The 20,844-nt window shown below is 39.1% G+C and overlaps 1 protein-coding gene across 1 annotated transcript in view; it reads right to left on the bottom strand.

Moving 5' to 3' along the window:
* USH2A (usherin) overlaps positions 1 to 20,844 on the bottom strand; it is a 698,253-nt gene that overhangs the window by 677,006 nt on the left and 403 nt on the right. Inside the window, exon 2 of the mRNA XM_072948735.1 lies at positions 20,371 to 20,545. The gene's annotated coding sequence lies outside the window, so the exon portion shown is untranslated. The remainder of the gene's footprint in view (positions 1 to 20,370; positions 20,546 to 20,844) is intronic.

Below are 20,844 nucleotides of genomic sequence, written 5' to 3'. Positions count from 1 at the left end.
AGCTCTCTTTTTTAATTGATGATTACAGATACAGTGCACCAAGAGAGCATGTGATAAATACCAGTGCTCACTGTGACCTACCAAATATATTTGTTTGGGAAAATATAAATGACAAATTGACCTTCAGATTAATGGCTACCATATTGGTAAAGTACAAATCACTTTTAACAGCCGTATTACTTTGGTAAAGAGAAGCTTGCTAACTACTCTTTAATTAAGTGCACTTAATGACCTTAAGGCGATCAGCAGTCTTGTCTGATAATCAATAAACACGGCAAGATGGCTGCCTCATAAACTGGGCTGGGAGGACCAAATTAATCTGCAAAGATTAGTTCCCCCTAGTGTTTTACTTAGAGTTTGATTCCATCCAACTCGTAGGAAACTCATAATCCCAGGCAAGAAGAACATCGAGCGATTCATTTCTTCTAAAGGCACACATTTATTTTAGCAAAATATGGTGTAAAAAAATAGTGCCAAGAGTCCAAGTGACAAATAATGAGTCTTTTCTTGCATCTCATCGCTTGCATCACGCTCAAATAAAATGCTCTGGGCACTGTTTGATAAGTGATTCCTGATGGATTTTAACTAGCTGTGCCACTGTGAGCTTCATTCTCTTCATTTGTAAAATGAAGGAGGAGGGCTCAAAGGTCCTTTTCAGTTCCTACATTTTATCTTTCAAGTAGATAATGGTTAGAGATTTATTTTGTAAATTATGTCTTTTTAGCAGCCAGTCAGCCTTGGGCAATCAGACACTAACCTTCTAAGGGCTATTTTCATCTCCATTTGCCCCTACAACACTCAGCAAAAGCAAGCATGGTGGACCAAGAAAGAAACTTTGAAATGCATTATCAAGGCAGATGAAACACACAAATTAGAAATACGTGGTATTTGATGCAGTGTGGTGCAATGGAGACAGGAGAAGGGGTGGATGAGGTAGAACTTGGGAAATCTGAAGCCATACATGTTCTATTCAGTACTTGATTCTTCTGCTTCTAAGCTGCATGGCTGAGACAAACTGTCCTTCCCTTCTCAACCTCAGGAGGGATTAGAGGCAGATTATCAGAATCATGGTGTGTAAATGTCTTATGTATGTGTCACAGAACTTTCCAAACTGTACTTCCCTGTTCTCATGCCCATCTCTGATGTTTCTGGGTGATCAACAGATAGAAATCATGTGTAATCTGACAAATACATCAAATTACTTATAGTCTATATGCAGTACAACTGCATGTGATATATAAATTCTACATTTGCATCTGATGCCCATCAAAACTTCTGAAAATAAGTCTATGCCTTTTTATCTACAGTTTTCAGCTCCACGTGTAGTACCTCGTACAAACACACACTAAAACAAATACACTTTAGAGTGGCTTATTGGGTATATTCAATTTTAAACCTTCAATATCTAGGCCTTCAATGTTGTGCTGAGGCTCCCAGGGCAATCAACCTACTCACTAAAACTAATAAGTAGTATCTGATTTTTCCTTAAATATGTCAGCATTATCACTTTAATGCACAGCAGTTTACTTATACAATAATTAAGCCCAGCTATGTCCCAGGGATTGTGTGAAGTGGTTTTAAATATTAAGTGATGTTAATCACAAAAATTATATAGCTATTTAATATGTGCATTCATATTAGAAAGATTTTTTTCTTAACGTCTTTTCACAGTCACATTTAACTTATCTATTATTGTAAGAATGTCGATTATTATCCAAGCAACACTGGTAAGACTTGGACTCAGAGGCTGAAAGTGTCAGAAAAAGTCATTTAACCAGCGTAAGATACCATGCTATTTACCAAGAATATTAAGGCAATGTAATAAGAGCTGTATTTGCAGAATAATCTCAAGAACTTCAAAAGCTAACAAAAACAGAAACAGAACACCACCGAGCTTCCAGTAACACAGCTGATACTTTAGAGAGCTTTTATTAGCGATTGGTTATTTAACTTCTTAAAGGTTAATCTTACAAGAGAATCTTCTATGCAAGGGAAATGCAAAAAGTTTTTAATAGAATGAAGTTTCTGAGCAAGGGAGAAGAGCCTCCTTCTCTAGATGTGAAAACTTAACATTCCCCATATTCTAAGAGTAAAAATTCCACACAGTGTGGGATAATGAAGCTCATTCTGAAATTGTTACGCCAGATGCTAGAGTCCCAGCTTTGCCACTGAACATCACTGTCCATGACTTTAGATTCTACCGCAATCCCACTTTTTTCCCATTTGGGAGAAATAGAAAGGGCAGCATGCTTCCAGCAGTCTGTTAGAGCCTGTTATTCTTAAATGTTGTTGGACTGGTCTCATGAGAGCAAATGATTCTGAAGCTGGACCTCAGTTTGCTCAGGTGCCCGATGGCAGCTCCCACTGGGAGATGGTCTGGGACCCCTGCGCTCTGCCCCAGGGACATTCTCTGCAGCACCTGTTCTGATCAGTGAACAGATACCACAGTGTCTACTCACTGCTGGTGCCGCTCTCGGCGGCCAGCTCTGCCAACTGACCTTTAAAATGCTGAAGTATGTATGCTTCCGGCTTCTGAGATCACTCAGGACGTCCGATCCCCAGAACCAAGAGCCACCACTCTCCCTTAAGTCATCAATTTAATCGAGCGCATCATTATAAACTGCAAAATACTCTGTTCAACTGTTTCCCCATACACACACTGACCTCAGTCTCTATATGTGAGATTTTCTTTAATCCCCTTCTTCCTGAACAGCCATGGCCATGAAGACAAGCAAATGTCAACCACTCACACTCATAAAAAGTTTCCTCCAAGTCCCGAGCAGTGGGATAAAATAACAACAATTACAAAATTACCCTAAATGCCCACTGTGCCTGTCAGGCAAGCCCTTCAAATTCAAAATGTTCAGGAAGTACTATTACTACTTCTCCAAACTTTCAAGGAGAATCTAAGAGAAACACTATTGGGATTAAGATTTGATTCTTCACACAGCTGAAACAGACAGCAAAGCATCATGCAACAGGAAGACAGCAGGTGTGGCAGCAGCCGTAGCAGTACTAGGAGCAAGAGTAGTGTTCAGACCCTGTTAGATGCTTGTAGACAGAGGAAGGATAAACAAGGAGGACAGAATATTCCCGAGTTGATTCAGCTGAAGAGAAATGGACGGCTAAGACACCCCTACTCCTGTCCTAGGACATGGGTCTGCCCCAAGACCCCAAGCCAGAGAGCCTCTGATTTTGGCATCATCTCCAATGGTCTGGACTAAAAGGTCATGGGGAAGAAATGCAGAAGAGTGAGGGGAGCACAGGTTTTCTACCATCACCTCTGGCTCAATCTCCACGGGGCCTTGAGCAAATCCCTTCACTCTGCCAGGCCCCCATTCCTCCTGCATAAATGTCCCTCTCACGCAGCTCTTGGAAGACTTCTAACTCATGGACACTAAGCACCTAGCATGATGCTTAAGTCAGAGGAGTGATTTTTTTAACATCTTTTATTGATTTATAATCATTTTACAATGTTGTGTCAAATTCCAGTGTTCAGCACAATTTTTCAGTCATTCATGGACATATACACACTCATTGTCCCATTTTTTTCTCTGTGATTTATCATAACATTTTGTGTATATTTCCCTGTGCTATACAGTGTAATCTTGTTTATCTATTCTACAATTTTGAAATCCCAGTCTATCCCTTCCCACCCTCTACCCCCTGGTAACCACAAGTCTGTATTCTCTGTCCATGAGTCTTTAGATTCCACATATGAGCGATCTCATATGGTATTTTTCTTTCTCTTTCTGGCTTACTTCACTTAGAATGACATTCTCTAGGAGCACCCATGTTGCTGCAAATGGCGTTATGTTGTCGGTTTTTATGGCTGAGTAGTATTCCATTGTATAAATATACCACTTCTTCTTTATCCAGTCACCTGTTGATGGACATTTAGGTTGTTTCCATGTTTTGGCTATTGTAAATAGTGCTGCTATGAACATTGGGGTGCAGGTGTCATCCTGAAGTAGATTTCCTTCTGGATACAAGCCCAGGAGTGGGATTCCTGGGTCATATGGTAAGTCTATTCCTAGTCTTTTGAGGAATCTCCACACTGTTTTCCATAGTGGCTGCACCAAACTGCATTCCCACCAGCAGTGTAGGAGGGTTCCCCTTTCTCCACAGCCTCTCCAGCATTTGTCATTTTTGGATTTTTGAATGACGGCCATTCTGACTGGTGTGAGGTGATACCTCATTGTAGTTTTGATTTGCATTTCTCTGATAATTAGTGATATTGAGCATTTTTTCATGTGCTTTTTGATCATTTGTATGTCTTCCTTGGAGAATTGCTTGTTTAGGTCTTCTGCCCATTTTTGGATTGGGTTGTTTATTTTTTTCTTATTGAGTCGTATGAGCTGCTTATATATTTTGGAGATCAAGCCTTTGTCGGTTTCACTTGCAAAAATTTTCTCCCATTCCGTAGGTTTTCTTCTTGTTTTATTTCTAGTTTCCTTTGCTCTGCAGAAGCTTGTAAGTTTCATTAGGTCCCATTTGTTTATTCTTGCTTTTATTTCTTCTAGGAGAAAATTTTTGAAATGTATGTCAGATAATGTTTTGCCTATGTTTTCCTCTAGGAGGTTTATTGTATCTTGTCTTATGTTTAAGTCTTTAATCCATTTTGAGTTGATTTTTGTATATGGTGTAAGGGTGTGTTCTAGCTTCATTGTTTTACATGCTGCTGTCCAGTTTTCCCAACACCATTTGCTGAAGAGACTGTCTTTATTCCATTGTGTATTCTTGCCTCCTTTGTTGAAGATTAGTTGACCCAAGGTTTGTGGGTTCATTTCTGGGCTCTCTATTCTGTTCCATTGGTCCATATGTCTGTTTTGGTACCAATACCATGCTGTCTTGATGACTGTAGCTCTATAGTATTGTCTGAAGTCTGGGAGAGTTATTCCTCCAGCCTCTTTCTTTCTCTTCAGTAATGCTTTAGCAATTCTAGGTCTTTGATGGTTCCATATAAATTTTATTATGATTTGTTCTAGTTCTGTGAAATATGTCCTGGGTAATTGGATAGGGATTGCATTAAGTCTGTAGATTGCCTTGGGCAGTGTGACCATTTTAACAATATTGATTCTTCCAATCCAAGAGCATGGGATATCTTTCCATTTTTTTAAAGTCTTCTTTAATTTCCTTCATCAATGGTTTATAGTTTTCTGTGTATAATTCTTTCACCTCCTTGGTTAGATTTATTCCGATATTTTATTACTTTGGGTGCTATTTTAAAGGGGATTATTTCTTTACTTTCTTTTTCTGTTGATTTATCGTTAGTGTAAAGAAATGCAACTGATTTTTGAACACTAATTTTGTAACCTGCTACCTTGCTGAATTCTTCAATCAGCTCTAGTAGCTTTTGTGTGGACCTTTTAGGGTTTTCTATATATAGTAACATGTCATCAGCATATAATGACACTTTTACCTCTTCTTTTCCAATTTGGATCCCTTTTATTTCTTTCTCTTGCCTGATTGCTGTGGCTAGGACTTCCAGGACTATGTTGAATAGGAGTGGTGATAGTGGGCATCCTTGTCTTGTCCCAGATTTTAGTGGGAAGCTTTTGAGTTTTTCACCGTTGAGAACTATGCTGGCTGTAGGTTTGTCATATATAGCTTTTATTATGTTGAGATATGTTCCCTCTATACCCACTTTGGTGAGAGTTTTTATCATAAATGGGTGTTGAATTTTATCAAATGCTTTTTCTGCATCGATTGAGATGATCATGTGGTTTTTGTCCTTTCTCTTGTTGATGTGATGTATTACATTGATTGATTTGCGTATGTTGAACCAGCCTTATGTCCCTGGGATGAACCCCACTTGGTCATGATGTATAATCTTTTTTATGTGTTGTTGGATTCTATTTGCTAAAATTTTGGTGAGGATTTTGGCGTCTATGTTCATCAGTGATATTGGCCTATAATTCTCTTTTTTTGTAGTATCTTTGCCTGGTTTTGGTATCAGGGTGATGGTGGCTTCATAGAATGAGTTTGGGTGTATTCCCTCCTTTTCAATCGTCTGGAAGAGTTTGAGAAGGACTGGTATGAGTTCTTCTTTGTATGTTTGGTAGAATTCCCCAGTGAAGCCATCCGGTCCTGGACTTTTATTTGTAGGGAGGTTTTTAATTGCTATTTCTATTTCCTTTCTAGTGATCGGATTGTTCAAGTGTTCAGTTTCTTCTTGATTCAGTTTTGGTGGACAGTATGCTTCCAGAAACTTGTCCATCTCCTCTAGGTTATCCAGTTTGGTTCCATATAGTTTTTCATAATATTCTCGTATGATATTCTGTATTTCTATTTTGTTTGTTGTAATTTCTCCATTTTCCTTTCTTATTTTGCTAATTTGTGCTCTTTTTTCTTCTTTGTGAGTTTGGCCAGAGGTTTGTCGATTTTATTTACTTTTTCAAAAAACCAGCTTTTGGTTTGGTTGATTTTTTTCTATGGTCTTGTTAATCTCTATTGTATTTAATTCCTCTCTGATCTTTATTATTTCCTTCCTTCTGCTGCTTTTTGGGGCTTTATGTTGTTCTTTTTCTAATTGATTCAGGTGGTGGGTTAACTTGTTTATTTGAGATTGTTCTTCTTTTTTGAGGAAGGCCTGTATCGCTATAAACTTCCCTCTTAGCACTGCCTTTGCTGTGTCCCATAGGTTTTGAGTGGTTGTGCTTTCATTATCATTTGTCTCAAGGTATTTTTTAATTTCAGCTTTGATTTCCTCATTGATCCATTGTTTTTTCAATAACATATTGTTTAATCTCCATGCTTTTCTTTTTTTCTCCTTTGTTTCTCTGTTGTTGATTTCCAGTTTCATGGCATTGTGGTCAGTAAAGATGCTTGAGATAATTTCTATCTTCTTAAATTTGTTGAGGTTTCTTTTGTGTCCAAGTACATGATCGATCCTGGAAAATGTTACATGTGCACTTGAAAAGAATGTATATTCTATTTTTGGGGGGTGTAATGCTCTGAAAATATCCACCAAATCTAGTTTTTCTATTGTAGTATTTAATTTCTCTGTTGCCTTGTTTATTTTCTGTCTGGAAGATCTGTCTAGTGATGTTAATGCAGTGTTAAAATCTCCAACTATGATTGTATTCCCATCAATATCCCCCTTTATCTCTGTTAGTAATTCTTGTATGTACTTAGGTGCTCCTATATTGGGTGCATATATATTAACGAGTGTAATGTCTTCATCTTGTATCACTCCTTTAATCATTATAAAATGTCCCTCTTTATCTTTCTTTATGGCCTTTGTTTTAAAGTCTATTTTGTCTGAAATCAGTACTGCAACACCTGCTTTTTTGGCTTTTCCATTTGCATGGAATATCCTTTTCCATCCTTTCACTCTCAATCTATATGTGTCCTTCTCCCTAAAGTGGGTCTCTTGTATGCAGCATATTGAAGGCTCTTGCTTTATTATCCAGTCTGCCACCCTATGTCTTTTGACTGGAGCATTTAGTCCATTAACATGTACAGTAATTAATGATAGAGGTGTGTTTATTGCCATTTTGAACTTATCTTTGCAGTTGAATTGGTATATCCTCTTTGTTCCTTTCTTCTTCCTTTTGTGGTTTGGTAATTTTCCTTTGTATTATCATGGATTTTATTTAATTTTTGTGACTCCCTTGTAAATTTTTGACTTGTGGTTACCCTTTTTTGTAAATCTATTAACCTATACCTATTTTTATTAAACTGATAATAACATGATCTCAAACCCATCCTACTGTTAAAAAAATTTAAAAAAGAAAAAAAAGATTCTATATTTCCCTGCCTCCCTCTCCCACTCTCAGTGATTTGTATGTCTTCTTTTATAATTTTGTGTTTTCTTTATTTGTAATTCATGAGTTATCACCTTTCCAGTTGTGAGTTTCTCATTTCTGTAGCATCCTGCTGCTTTTCTATTTAGAATAGCCCTTCAATATTTCTTTTAGCATGGGTTTAGTGTTGCCAAACTCCTGCAGCTTTTTTTTTTTTTTGTCTGTGAAACTCTTTATTTCTCCTTCTATCCTAAAGGATAGCCTTGCTGGATAAAGTATCTTAGGCTGCATCTTTTTTTCATTCAGGGCTTTGAATATATCTTGCCACTCCCTTCTGGCCTGTAGTGTTTGTGTAGAGAAATCAGCTGAGAGCCTTATGGGGGTTCCCTTGTAATTCACTCTTTGCTTTTCTCTTGCTGCCTTTAGAATCATTTCTTTATCCTTGACTCTGGCCATCTTGATTATGATATGTCTTGGTGTGGGTCTATTTGGATTCTTCCTGTTTGGGACCCTCTGAGCTTCCTGTACTTGGATATCTGATTCCTTCTTTAAGTTTGGAAAGTTTTCAGTCATGATTTCTTGAAAAACCTTTTCAATCCCCTTTGATCCTTCTTCCCCTTCTGGGACCCCTATTATGTGAAGATTGGGACGCTTTATATTATCCCATAGGTCCCTTATGTTATTATCATTATTTTTTATTTGCTTATCTTGTAGTTCTTCTGAATGGGTGCTTTCTATTGCCCTGTCTTCTAGATCACTAATTCGTCCCTCTGCATTAACTAGTCGGCTTTGCACAGCTATTAGATCATTCCTCACCTCTGTCAATGAGTTTACCCATTCTGCTTGGCTCTTCTTTATAGCTTCAATTTCATTTTTGACATATTTTCTCTCTCTAAGCACTATCTCTTTTAATTCCTTCAGCAATTTGATCACTCCTTTTTTGAAATCTCGATCTAGTAGGCTATTGATGTCTATTTCATTGATCTTTCTTTCAGGGGATTCCTCTTATTCTTTTAATTGGGAAAGGTTTCTCTGCTTCTTCATCTTGCTCATACCTCTCTGGCACTGTGGTTTATGGAGTATCAGTTGTCTATTTTGGATCTTAAGGATTTTATCTATCTAATGCCTATTTATGAATAGAACTTAGGAAAAACAAAGAAAGAAATAATAAGAGAGAGAGAGAAAGATTTTTAAAAGAAGGGAGAAAGAGGGTTTGAAAACAGTGTATAATGAATAATAGAAGAGCGAGTTGAAGCAGAGTATTAATCGGGTTGAGACGTCCTTTTAAAACCTTTAAAAAAAAAAGAAAAAGAAAAAAAAGGGGTAGGGAGATGAATAGATGTATTCGAAGCCTGTGTCTAATCAATAACAGGACATCAAAACCCAAGAGAAATAGAAATGAATTAAGAAGTAAAAATTAAGAGAGTAATTGAAAATAGAACAGGTAAAAACAGATTTAAGAACAAAACAAAAAACAAACAAACAAAAACAAAAAACAAAACAAAAAAAAAGGGGTTGTCGGTGTTCTCCTGGAGTGTGTGTGCTTTTAATGTGAAGTCCTGCCTTCGTCCTGTTTTGGAAGCTCAGCTTGTTTTCATAGGCCCTCCGTTGGCGCCCTCTTCTGTGCTGCTCCCAGCACCTGTCGGCAAGCAGATCGCACCTCCTAACATGGTGTCAGATGCAGCTCTCCTCTGCCGTGGGCGGGCGGGTCACTGCCCCTCCGGATGCCACAGTCAGGTGTTGCAGACTGGCCAGGCAGGAGGGCGGGTCGTGCCCCATCCCAGCACCTCGGTCAGGGGCTGTGTTCCTGCCCGACAGGCGGGGGGGGGGGGCCGCTCTCCCTCTGCCTGTGCAGCAGGTAGCTCCGCTGCTCTGTGCGGCTGCGCGCTCCGCGGGTGGGCTCGGGGAAGACCGAGGGGCAGCCTCATCCCTGCTCCAAGCCTTGGCTCCCTGTTTGTCCTTGTGGAGCAAGTTCTCTGAAGGACCAGGATGGAAGGATCCCACCTGCCCCGGGCTGTAGGCCCATCTCAGTCTGGCCCTTGAGGCTGCTGAGCTCTTCGGTGCAGATGCAGGTTTCGCCCCTGCCCCCCCCCCCCCCCCCCGGGTGCTCAGCGCTGGAGAATATGGCGGCTGTGCCTGGGCCCCGCCTCTCTTCCCCTGAAAAGTTTCCGCGGGTTTTCAGAGATGGGGGTATGCACCCTTCCCCCGAGAGCACATCAACCTTGCTGTTTTATGGAGGGCCCAGATTGTTCTGTCCTGTACACCCACAGCCATGGCGCCCAGCCCCTTGCAGTCCCCCGGAGCTGCCTCCGTGCAGCCGTCCCCGTCCTCCGCCCGGCTTGTGCAGCCTGGCCCTGCCCGCCGCTGCCGGCCCACCTCTCAGGCTGAGTGTCGGGGGAACGCTCTGTGCCTATTTAACTTAGTTCTGTCAGACAAGGGCTGCTCTGTACAGATCCGAGCCTCGGAGGCTCCCCCTCCATCCCGCTGGCCTCTCAGCTGGAGAGGGGAGACCCAGCGAGCGAGCGCCAGTCCTCCTTTGCCGCTCCCTCCCCGCGGGACCCATCCCGCGCTGCTTTGCCTTTTGTTCTTTCTTTTTTCCTTTTCTCCTACCAGATTTTTGGCGTCTTTATCTTTTGAAGAGGGCTATGTTCTGTCGGAGTTCCTCAGGTGCTCTGGTTGGCTGAGTGAGTCTGTAGATGTGGATCTTGGTGTATTTGTGGGAGAGGGTGACTTACAAGCGTCCTTCTACTCCGCCATCTTGCCTCTTCTCCCAGAGGAGTGATTTTTAAGTAGATACTCTGTTTTTCAGAAGTTAAAAAATTAAGAAGGCACATAATTCAGTGGCACCCATGCCCGTCCATCCAGAGTAGTTTATTAGTAGCAAGTAAGGCCCAATGAGACCCAAATGGAGAGCAGAGAAGTTTCAGAGAACAAAAATCTGTCCTCTGGGGCTGCTTAGAATAGAGATCAGAGGAGCAGGAAGTTACAGTGAGGTAAGCAGTAAGGCTGCTCAAAAGGAGTTTTCTAAGACATCAAGGAGTTGCTTTTACAGTTCTCCTCTGGACTAGCCCTGACCCTGGACAAGGATATTTAATCAGAGAGCAATTAGGTGTTATCAGCACCAAATCACAGATTTTTACTTTGCAACAGTCAAATTTTCATTTTTGTTTCTTTCTTACAGGAAACTTTTTTTTTTCCAGCATTTTCTCAAATTGGGCATGGTTCTTTCTCTCTCATAGTGGTGTTAGGGGTGCCAGTGATGGGAGAACTGACCTGGGGCTCATTAGAAGGGCAGCCCTGGTTCCTGTGTCACTGGTGGATATGCTGATGAACAGCTCTGGAACCAGATTGCAGATGTCTTCCCCCATAGATTATGAACTGGGGGCCAGGCTTGTGAAACTCTCTGCATAGAGCATTCTTTTTACGTTTTTATTGCCTACAAAATGCCACAAGAGTTTCCAAGTAAGAGCAATCACTGTTAAAGAAAATAGGACATAAAATAAACTGTTATTACCTACAACACAGCTGTATTTCCTTTTCTTCCCGGAGAAGCACATAAACCCTCTGTATACTCTGACATGAAGAAATGTAATAGAACTTTTATTTCTGTAAACACTAGATATTTGTTCTTTGATAGGTAAGATATTGTCTGGGGAAAAAAAAGTCATACTTAAAATTTTATCAGCTGTTCCATGATCACAAAGTTAAAGAAGGGATCTCACAAATTGGTCTGGTCCATTCTTGGTCCAAGATGGGATGTTGTCAAGGTTAAGAGCAAGTGTTTGCAGTGGGAGAGACTGAGATCTGCCTTTTAGTATATATGTAATCTGATGAAAGTTATTTCAGATCTGCAAGTTTCAGCGTCCTCATTGGCCAAGGAGAGACAATAATAGCACCTACCTCATAGGTCTTGAGTGTTCAGTGAAATAAAATATGTAAAGTGTTAAATGTAGCACTTGACCTATTGGAAGCACGGAAAAATGGTACCAATTATGCCAAAACCGTCCCTGGTAAATAGTCGTCTATCATAATTTTGTAATATATAATGGGACCTAATGTACGAGTTAAGGAAATGAGAATATTTTTAATTGTCTACTTTCTTTTCCTTTTATTTAAATCCACTGCTTTTCCTAATCATTTTTCTCTGAATGCAACGAATGGTTTCTTAGCACCGGCCTTATGAACACACACTTCCCATATCTAGAATCGTGATTTACAGCTGTGAGAGACTTTATATATAATTTAATGCAACTCGCTTGTTTTCTAGATGGTGGAACAAAGTGTTAAAAAGATGACAGGGCTTGTGCAAAGTCACAGGTACCCTCATCAACAGACAGTCTGGACCTCTGCCAATGCTCCTTCCAGATCAAACTAAATTTGAAGCTGCCTTTCATCCTCTCCAGCCCGTGACTACTGACCTGAGCTCTTTCAACTGGTCCTTATTGTGATTCTATCCTTTTTATGATAATTCCTAAGCACTGCCAGGGTCTCTGCCCTTTTTTTTTTTTTCAAACAATTTGAAGATGCTTAACTGTGTGTATTACCCTACTAGTGTTTAATTACAGAGCAGAGGAGCCTTCCCTCATCCCTGATTGTCTGCACTGCCATTGGAAGGCCCTCCTTGAGCAGCCCTGGTAAAGGTCATGCTCTCTTTTGACCTCTCATAGTTCCAGATACAAGTGCGTGTTTGCTCCTTCTTCCTGGCCTCTAAGTCCCCGGACAGAGGGATTCTAGCTCCCTGCACAGACCACCCAGCAGGTGGAAGACTCCCAGAACAGACTCCCCTTTCTTTGTCTGGGGCAGAGCAACTCGCAGAGCTACATCTCAGCACACCAGGGACTGCCTGCCTTTGACTTCTGGGAAGTAAAGCAAAAGGCAGGAGAACTTGAGGTTGGTTCTTCCTCCCATCTAACTGCTTTTAAATGAACATATCAGACTGTCCTATTGTTTTTTCCTATTTGTCACTGTCAACTTTTCTCAGTAGAAGTGTCTTCACATCCTATGGATACAAATATTCAAGTACATATCTTGGTATCAAGAAGTTTCCACTGACATTCTGATTTAACATCCAGGCTCCTTCCTTGTTCTTAAATTTTTATTCTACCTCCTTTTGATGAAGCCCAAAAAGTGTAGATTCATTGTGATTAGTTTTATACATCAGTTATATATCCTTGAAAACAAAGATGTTAAATTTTGAAAACTGCTTTCTGTGTAACCTCATTCAAACTAGTCAGAAGTAGTCATTTAATCCCTCTCCAGTTCCATTCGGTGGGTTTGCAGGGTGTGTACAGAGGGCTAGATGATCGAATTACCTTCAAGAAAAATACTTTTACTTATTAACCTGGGTTAAATGAATAGAAACCTTCAAGTGAAGGAGAGGGGGTGGAAGGGGAGAGGGTGGTGGGCAAAGGGATGAGAACAAATTCCCCATCCATAAAAAGTATCTGGCACAAGGAAAACAGTAGCGAGTCCAGGTGGTACCCAGCCCTGACCTGGGCCAGGGAATGCTACATGGACAAGAAATGCAATATAGATTGTGTGTGAAGAAGCACAAAATCCAGTCTTAAAAAATTAAAAACAGGAACTTCTGTAGCTGGATAGGTGGAGAGAACAAGAGTTGAGTTAATATTCTAACAATAAGGGTGTCTTTATAAGACCTTTTCTGTATTAGTTTATGTCTACATCTGTCCTTTAAGCTGTATTGGAAGGTACATGGTAGTTTTGCAGTGGGCAGTCCCACTAGGAGGGTGCCAATGCTGCTGGGGGCTGGAAAAACCAGTTGGAAAGGCCAACATCCATCCCAGCCCATTGGTGTCTGCACTCTCTAACGTGGTTTAAGGTACGACTAGGAATCAGACATTGACCTCTCACTGTTACCATTCAGGATGCATTTGGTGCACAGATTTGCTTAAAATCTGCTGAACCGGTGGGGAGTGTATAGCTCAGTGGTAGAGTACGTGTTCATCATGCACGAGGTCCTGGGTTCAGTCCCAGAGAGGCATCTGATGGGCATGACTGCTCTGGAGGAAAATTAAGCAGGAGCATGGGAGAGTGAGGCTGGGAAGGGGCTTTTTAGTTTTAAATAAAGTGACTGTAAAAGCTTCACTGAGGGTCTGAAGGAAGATCTAGAGAAGGTGAGGGAGAAAAGATGTGCATTGGAAAAGTGTTTATTGGTTGAGTGAACTAGTGAATAAGAGGAAGAGGGAAAGAAGGACACGGCTGCTGGCCCAGGGGCTTGGTTATCCGCCTGGTTCCAGCCTCTGTGGCCAGTAGCACTCCTCTAGGTTAGAAATGATACACGTAAAAATCTAAGAAAGGAGCTCTGGAGTCAAGTTACTGGCTTTCTAATTTGAATGACATAACAGGAAAGAAAAACTAGATGATGTGGTGCTGAGCAAGAAGTCAAGGAAAGGAAGGGTGGAGATTAGCTGGGGCTGACTTCCTGGAGAAGAGTGGGAGAGGACCAGCACCAGCAAAGGTGGGGAGAGAAGAGAAGAAAGGAACATGTGCATTCATGGCATGGAAGACACTGGGGCAGACTTGACTTCTGGACCATACGGCGATAAGGCTGGCTTGAAAGGTGGCTCAGAGAGACAGTCCCTAATGCCGAAGAAGGAAATTTTGTGCCTGATGCAACAAACAATTGTAATCAGCAGATTTTATGATGAATGACTGGAAACTCAAGATTGATGGCAAAGGAGGAGAGAGGAAAAGGAAGCCTGGAATGATGCAGGCACAGCACCAGAAGGGAGAGATAGAATGAAGAAGAAAAAGTGAGTCACTAATTGAAGGATTGGGCAAGACTCACACTCTCTCAGCCAGCCTTCATCTGGAACAGAAATGAATTGGGCCAGTGACCTCCAGCTCTAATCAGCTCTGACTCTGCTTATATTATAAAATGATAGTATAAAGAAAGATATCTACATTCTGGGTTGACTGTGCTACCATACTGCCTTTTTCCATGGTTCTACTGTTAGCTATTATGGATGTACCTAGAGCCCCATGCTGAAGTATCACTAGATACTTCACTTAGAATGTCTCCAGGATTCCTCTAAAAATCACATTCAAGTCATTCTAAAGAACAAAAAAATTCACATGTGTGAAACACTGCAAGCTTTCAGAAATAATTTATTTTATTCTACGGATATCTATCTTATTCTATGGCTATTATGAGAAAGTAACCAAAACAGATAAGGAGGAATAGAGGACTATTACCATTGTCAAATATATTAGTCCAGCATTTAACCACAAAATGAGGCAGAAGAGCCATAGATCATTCAAAACACAGCAGCACACAAGTAACCCCACCCCTCAGAGTCAAGAATTCTGTTTCCTTTGATCCAGCTACAGTGACTTTAGCCTAAGTCATGTTCAGCAGGACGTAAGAGAGCCACAAAGTAAGTTTCAACAAATTTCAAAGGACTGAATTTTTATAGACTATGTTGTCTGACCGTAGTGCAATGAAGATATAAATTAATAACCAAAAGAAATCAAGAAATATACTTCTGAATAAAGTATGATCAAAGAAGTAGTAGCTTGGGATATTAAAACCTGTTTTGAATTTAATGTTAACAAAATACTAAGTGTTAAAATATGTGGAGGAGCAAAAGCTGTCAAAAAGGACATTTCATAGCCTATTAGAAATGAAGGGAAGATGAAAACTAATGAGTAACCATCTATCTCAAGAAGTTAAAAAAAAAATAAAGTAAATGAAACCAGAAATAGACTCATAGACCTAGAAAACAAACTATGGTTACCAAAGGAGAAAGGGGTGAGGGGGATAAATTAGGAATTTGGGATTAACATATACACACACTATATATAAAATAGCTAAACAACAAGGACCTCCTGTATATAGGGTACTATATTCAATACCTTGTAATAACCCATAATGGGAAAAAATCTGAAAAAGAATACGTGTGTGTGTATATATACGCGTGTGTGTGTGTATAAATCATTTTACTGTACATCTGAAATTAACACAACTTTGTAAATCAACTATACTTCAGTAAAAAAAATTTTTTAAATAGAGTAAATGAATCTAAGGAGCAAATAATAAAGGAGAGAGAATAGGAATTAGCATAGCAGGAATCATATAAAAGAAAAGAAACAAAAACGTCTAAGTTTCTTCTTTGAAAAAACTTTTAAAATTCATAAACCTTGGAAAGACTGATTAAGAAATAAAAGGAGGGATGGATCCAAATGGCTAACATCAAAAAACCTACAAATGATAAATGCTGGAGAGTGTGCAGAGAAAAGGAAACCCTCCTATAATGTTGGTGGGAATGTAAATTGGTGCAGCCACTCTGGAGCATGGTATGAAGGTTCCTTAAAAAACTAAAAATAGTGCTACCATATGCCTTGGCAATCTTAATCCTGGGTATATATCCAGAAAAAAAAGAAAACTAATTCAAAAAGATACATGCAGCCCAATGTTCATAGCAGCGTTATTTATAATAGCCAAGGCATGGAAACAACCTAAGTGTCCAACAACAGATTATTGGCTTAAAAGATGGGATACAAATATACAATGGAATATTACTCAGATATAAAAAAGAATGAAATATTGCCATTTGCAGCAACTGGATAAAGACCTAGAGAATATTATGCTTAGTGAAGTAAGTTAGACAGAGAAATACAAGTATTATATGATATCACTTATATGTGGAATCTAAAAACAAAATGTGAATTTATATACAAAACAGAAAGACTCCCAGACATAGAAAACAAATTTATGGTTACCAAAGGGGAAAGGGAGGGGGGAAGAATAAATTCGGAGTATAGGATTAACAGATACAAACTACTATACATAAAACAGGTAAGCAACAGGATTATTGTATAGCATAGGGAACTGTATTTAATACATTGTAATGACCTATATTGGAAAATAACCTGAAAAGATATAACTGAATCGTTATGCTGTACACCTGAAACTAACGCAATATTGTAAATCAACTATTCTTCAACTTTAAAAAAAGGAAATAAAAGCATATTATAGAAATACTCAATATAAAAGGAAACGCCAGTGAAAAAGGAAATGCCATTGCAGTAGGCTAAATAATGCCCTCCCCCCACCAAAGATCTCAGGCCCTAATTTCCGGAACTTGTGAATGTTACCTTATTCCAGAAAAGAGATTTACAGATATGATTAAGTAAAAGATCTTGAGAGGCAGAGATTATGCCAGATTATCCACAGGGTCCTAAATGCCATCACAAATATCTTTCTGAAAGAAAGGTAGAGGAGATAACACACAAATCGTGGAGAAAGCCAGGCAGCAATGGAGTGAAGAGAAATTTAATGGTGGGAATCATATAGCCACAAGGCAAGGAGTGCCAGTAGCACTCCGTAACTGGAGGAGACAAGGAAGAGACAAGCCTCTGGAGGGAACTCAGCCCTGCTGACACCTTGATTTTGAACCAGTGAAACTTACTTCAGACTCCTGGCCTGAAGATAAATGTCTCCTGTTTAGACAATAGGCCTGTGATACTTTGTTACAGTAGTCACAGGAAATTAACACAATCCCTCCATTATAGACTTTGAAGTCATTAAAAAATAAGAGAATACTAGGAACAATGCTGTGCCAATAAATTTGAAAATATAAATGAAATGCACAAATTCCCACAAAAGTACAAACTAACAGACATGATACAAGAAGAGATTTTAAAATCTGAATGATGCTGTAATTGTTACAAAGTATAGTCCTAAAACAATAAATTTACCTAGAGAAAATGTCAGGACTACACGGTTTCCATGGCATTTCTACCATGCTTTTACCAAAGAAATAACATAATAAATGAGACTAACACAATCAACAAGATTGGCTCTAATACAAATTCTTCCAGAGAAGAAAAGATAAAGCAGATACATTTCTTCCGTCTTGTTTTATGACAACATTTATATCATAACCTGAAAATTGTATTATGGAAAAAAATTATAGAATTTTCTTGTTCATAAACAGAGACGGAAACTTCTTAAAATATAGGCAAAACAAATTCAGCATAATATAAAGATATTACTATACCATGAACAAATTAGATCTGTTTCAGAAATCCAAAATTAGTTTTATGTTAAAATAGCAGTCAATATAAGTACCACATTACCAGTACAAAGGAGAAAAATCACAGAATATCTCAGTAGATACAAGTAAAAAGTATTTGATAAAATTCAAAGTCCATACGGTATAAAAATTCTTGGGAAAAAAGGAAACATCCTTTATCTATTAAAGAACATCTAGAAGGAACCTATATCAAAATAAATGGTGAAAACCAAAACCATTTACTTTGAGGTAGGGAATTGGGTAAGGGTTCTTGTCTCATCAGCTTTATTAACGTGGAATGAAGGTCTTTGCCAGTACATTAAGATCAAGACAAGATGCAAAAGATACAAGGGTTAAGAGGAGAGCAATAAAGCACCAATTATGTAAAAGATATGTTTGGGTATGTAAAAAATTCAAAAGAACCCACAGATAAATTATTAGAATTAATAAGTAAGCTTATGCAGGTTGGTGGATGCAAAATAAATATACAAAGTCAATTTTATATATCAGCCAAAAGCAAAACACAAAATTAAAAAAAACTATAAACACATAGCCTTTATAATAGCACAATATTTCAAATCTTCATGCTATAAGAAATCAAGATTTTTTTAAGATGCTATTTTATAAGAACACAAAAAAGTTTAAGAAAATTAAAATTGAGGGTTAAAACATACTCATGAATTATATAAGCCTAAATGTAACATAGATATGCATTTTCCACAAATTAATCTAGAAAATCCACACCATTGCAATTGAAATATTAACAGGTGTGTATGTATGTGTAGTGTATGTAAATTAAAATGATTCTATAATCTGTATAGAAATGATAAAAGCCAAGATACTCAGGGTAAAGACAACATGAAGAGGAGCTGTTCTGTCAGCTATTCAGCCTGATTTTAAGTATTTTAGGAAGTAATTAAGGGTGTGCAGGATTGGCACAAAGATTGACGAATGAATGAACAGAAGAGGAACAGACTTGTGTATATCAAAGGTGACACTGTGGGGCTATAGAGAAGGTCTGTCATTTCCATTGAGTGTTTAAACACTCATAGTCATTAATAGTTATTAAAAAATTAAAAATTGAGTAGAAATTACCAAAGGATTTATGATATGTTGAATTACTATCTCTATTTCTTTACACCTCCTTGTATCTATACTATTTGTCATGTAAATCTGAAGAGTCTCCCACAAAATTGCAGGGTGTGTTTGACTTTGGGTTTGGCTACATGACTTGCTTTGCCAATGAGAGGCGATAGGAGACATATTAAAAGCTTGAAATGCACTTGTGTCTTGGAACTTGCTTTCTTGTGCCCTTGAGATCATCCTGATACAAGGATGTTCTGAGCAGCTGCTGCCCCTCCAGCCGGGCCCCCAGAGGAACACATAAGGAGTAGAACTGAGCCACCCAGCTCCACAGGTCTAAGTAGAGCTGTGGAGTCAAGCCGTCTCTAGACACACCAAGGAGCTCCAGGAAAAAAGGGCCTATTTTATTCCACACTGAGGTCGTGCAGTTGTCATGCACTGAAAACTGAGGGAAAAATCGGTACCTAGAAATGGAATCGCTGCTGTAGTGAAAACCTAAAATATGTAGAAGTGGCTTTGGGACAAGGACAGTTGGAAACTTTTACAGAAAGCTGGAAAAATGTTATTGAAGGCTGGGAAAATGGCAATTCATGTTGTATACTGGCAACCCATTCACAGAAGTTCTGCTTTCAGCAACTTGGAAAAAAGAAAATGAATCTAACAAATTTATGGACTCGGGAAAGATGGTTTATAGTCAGAGTGCTAAAAGTATGAGTCGATTGCTCTTAACTCCCTATAATAAAGTACAACGAGAAAGAGATGGATTCAGAAATATACTGATCAGTTTGCAATCTAAATTTAGAAAAAATGTAGAATCATTTACATAGAAAATCCAGGACTGTACAGAAGTGATCTGAACTAATAAGGAAGTTCAGCAAATTCCCAAGTATAAGACAATATGTAAAATGAAATAGTATGTGTTTATTCAAATAACAAAACATAACAAAAATCACTATTATAATAGATAATAAATTATAATTTGCAACAGCTATCAATTTATAAAGTACCCAGAATTTGACTCAAAGAAAGCATGAGACTTTATGTAGGTAATTTAAAAAGATCTCTAATGAAGAAATAAAAGAAAGTATAAATGAATCGAGAGCTATAATATGTTCACTGAATGTGATTTGTAAAAATTTCAATTTTCTCCAATTTGTACATTAAAAATTCTAATGAAATTTATAGAAAGATCATTTTGAGAATTGAAAAAATATTTTGAAATTTATGAAAAAGAAAATTCTCCAAAAAAACTAACAATTTGGAAAATAAGACAAAGTGTGGCATGAGTGGAGATACATTCTATCAGGTAATAAGGCAAACTACAAAACTATAGTTATAAAATAATATTGTGGCAGCAGCATATAGATTGCCCAAAGAGCATAATAAAAAATCAAATACTAGATTACTTTATATATGTATATATATGATAGTTTGATATAATATAGATTTGTTATCATACACTGGTAGAGAATAAAGAAGTTGAAAAAAAAGTTAAAACTTACGTCACACTTAAAATATCCAAGCTGAGAGGCGGCCAAGATGGCGGAATAGAAGGATGCTGGCAGCTCACCCTCTCCCATGAATACACCAAGACTGACATCCACGGACCCACCCAGCCACTCAGGACACCTGCTGAACTTGGACAGAACATCGCCTTCTTCAAAATACGCCACCAATCTGGCAGGAGGAAAGGAAAAAAGAAAGCAGAAAAAGTAAAGTAGTGCAGGAACAGCAGAGGGGAGGGAGCGGCAAAGGGGGAATAGCGCTCGTTCGCCGGGTCTCCCCCCTCCAACCGAGAGGCCAGCAGGAGGGAGGGGGGGCCTCCGAGGCTCAGAACTGTACGGAACAGCCCTTGGCCGGCACAGAGGGTCCCCACGACCCCCAGCCCTAGCGCGCGAACCGGCAAGTGGGGCCCAGGACAGGCCGCCCGAGCAGGGTGGAGGACAGGGCGGCTGCACGGAGGCAGCCCCGGGGAC

This window comes from Vicugna pacos, chromosome 23, assembly GCF_048564905.1.
Source record: "Vicugna pacos chromosome 23, VicPac4, whole genome shotgun sequence".
NCBI lineage: Eukaryota > Metazoa > Chordata > Mammalia > Artiodactyla > Camelidae > Vicugna > Vicugna pacos.
This window is presented reverse-complemented; position numbering and strand designations above follow the sequence as displayed.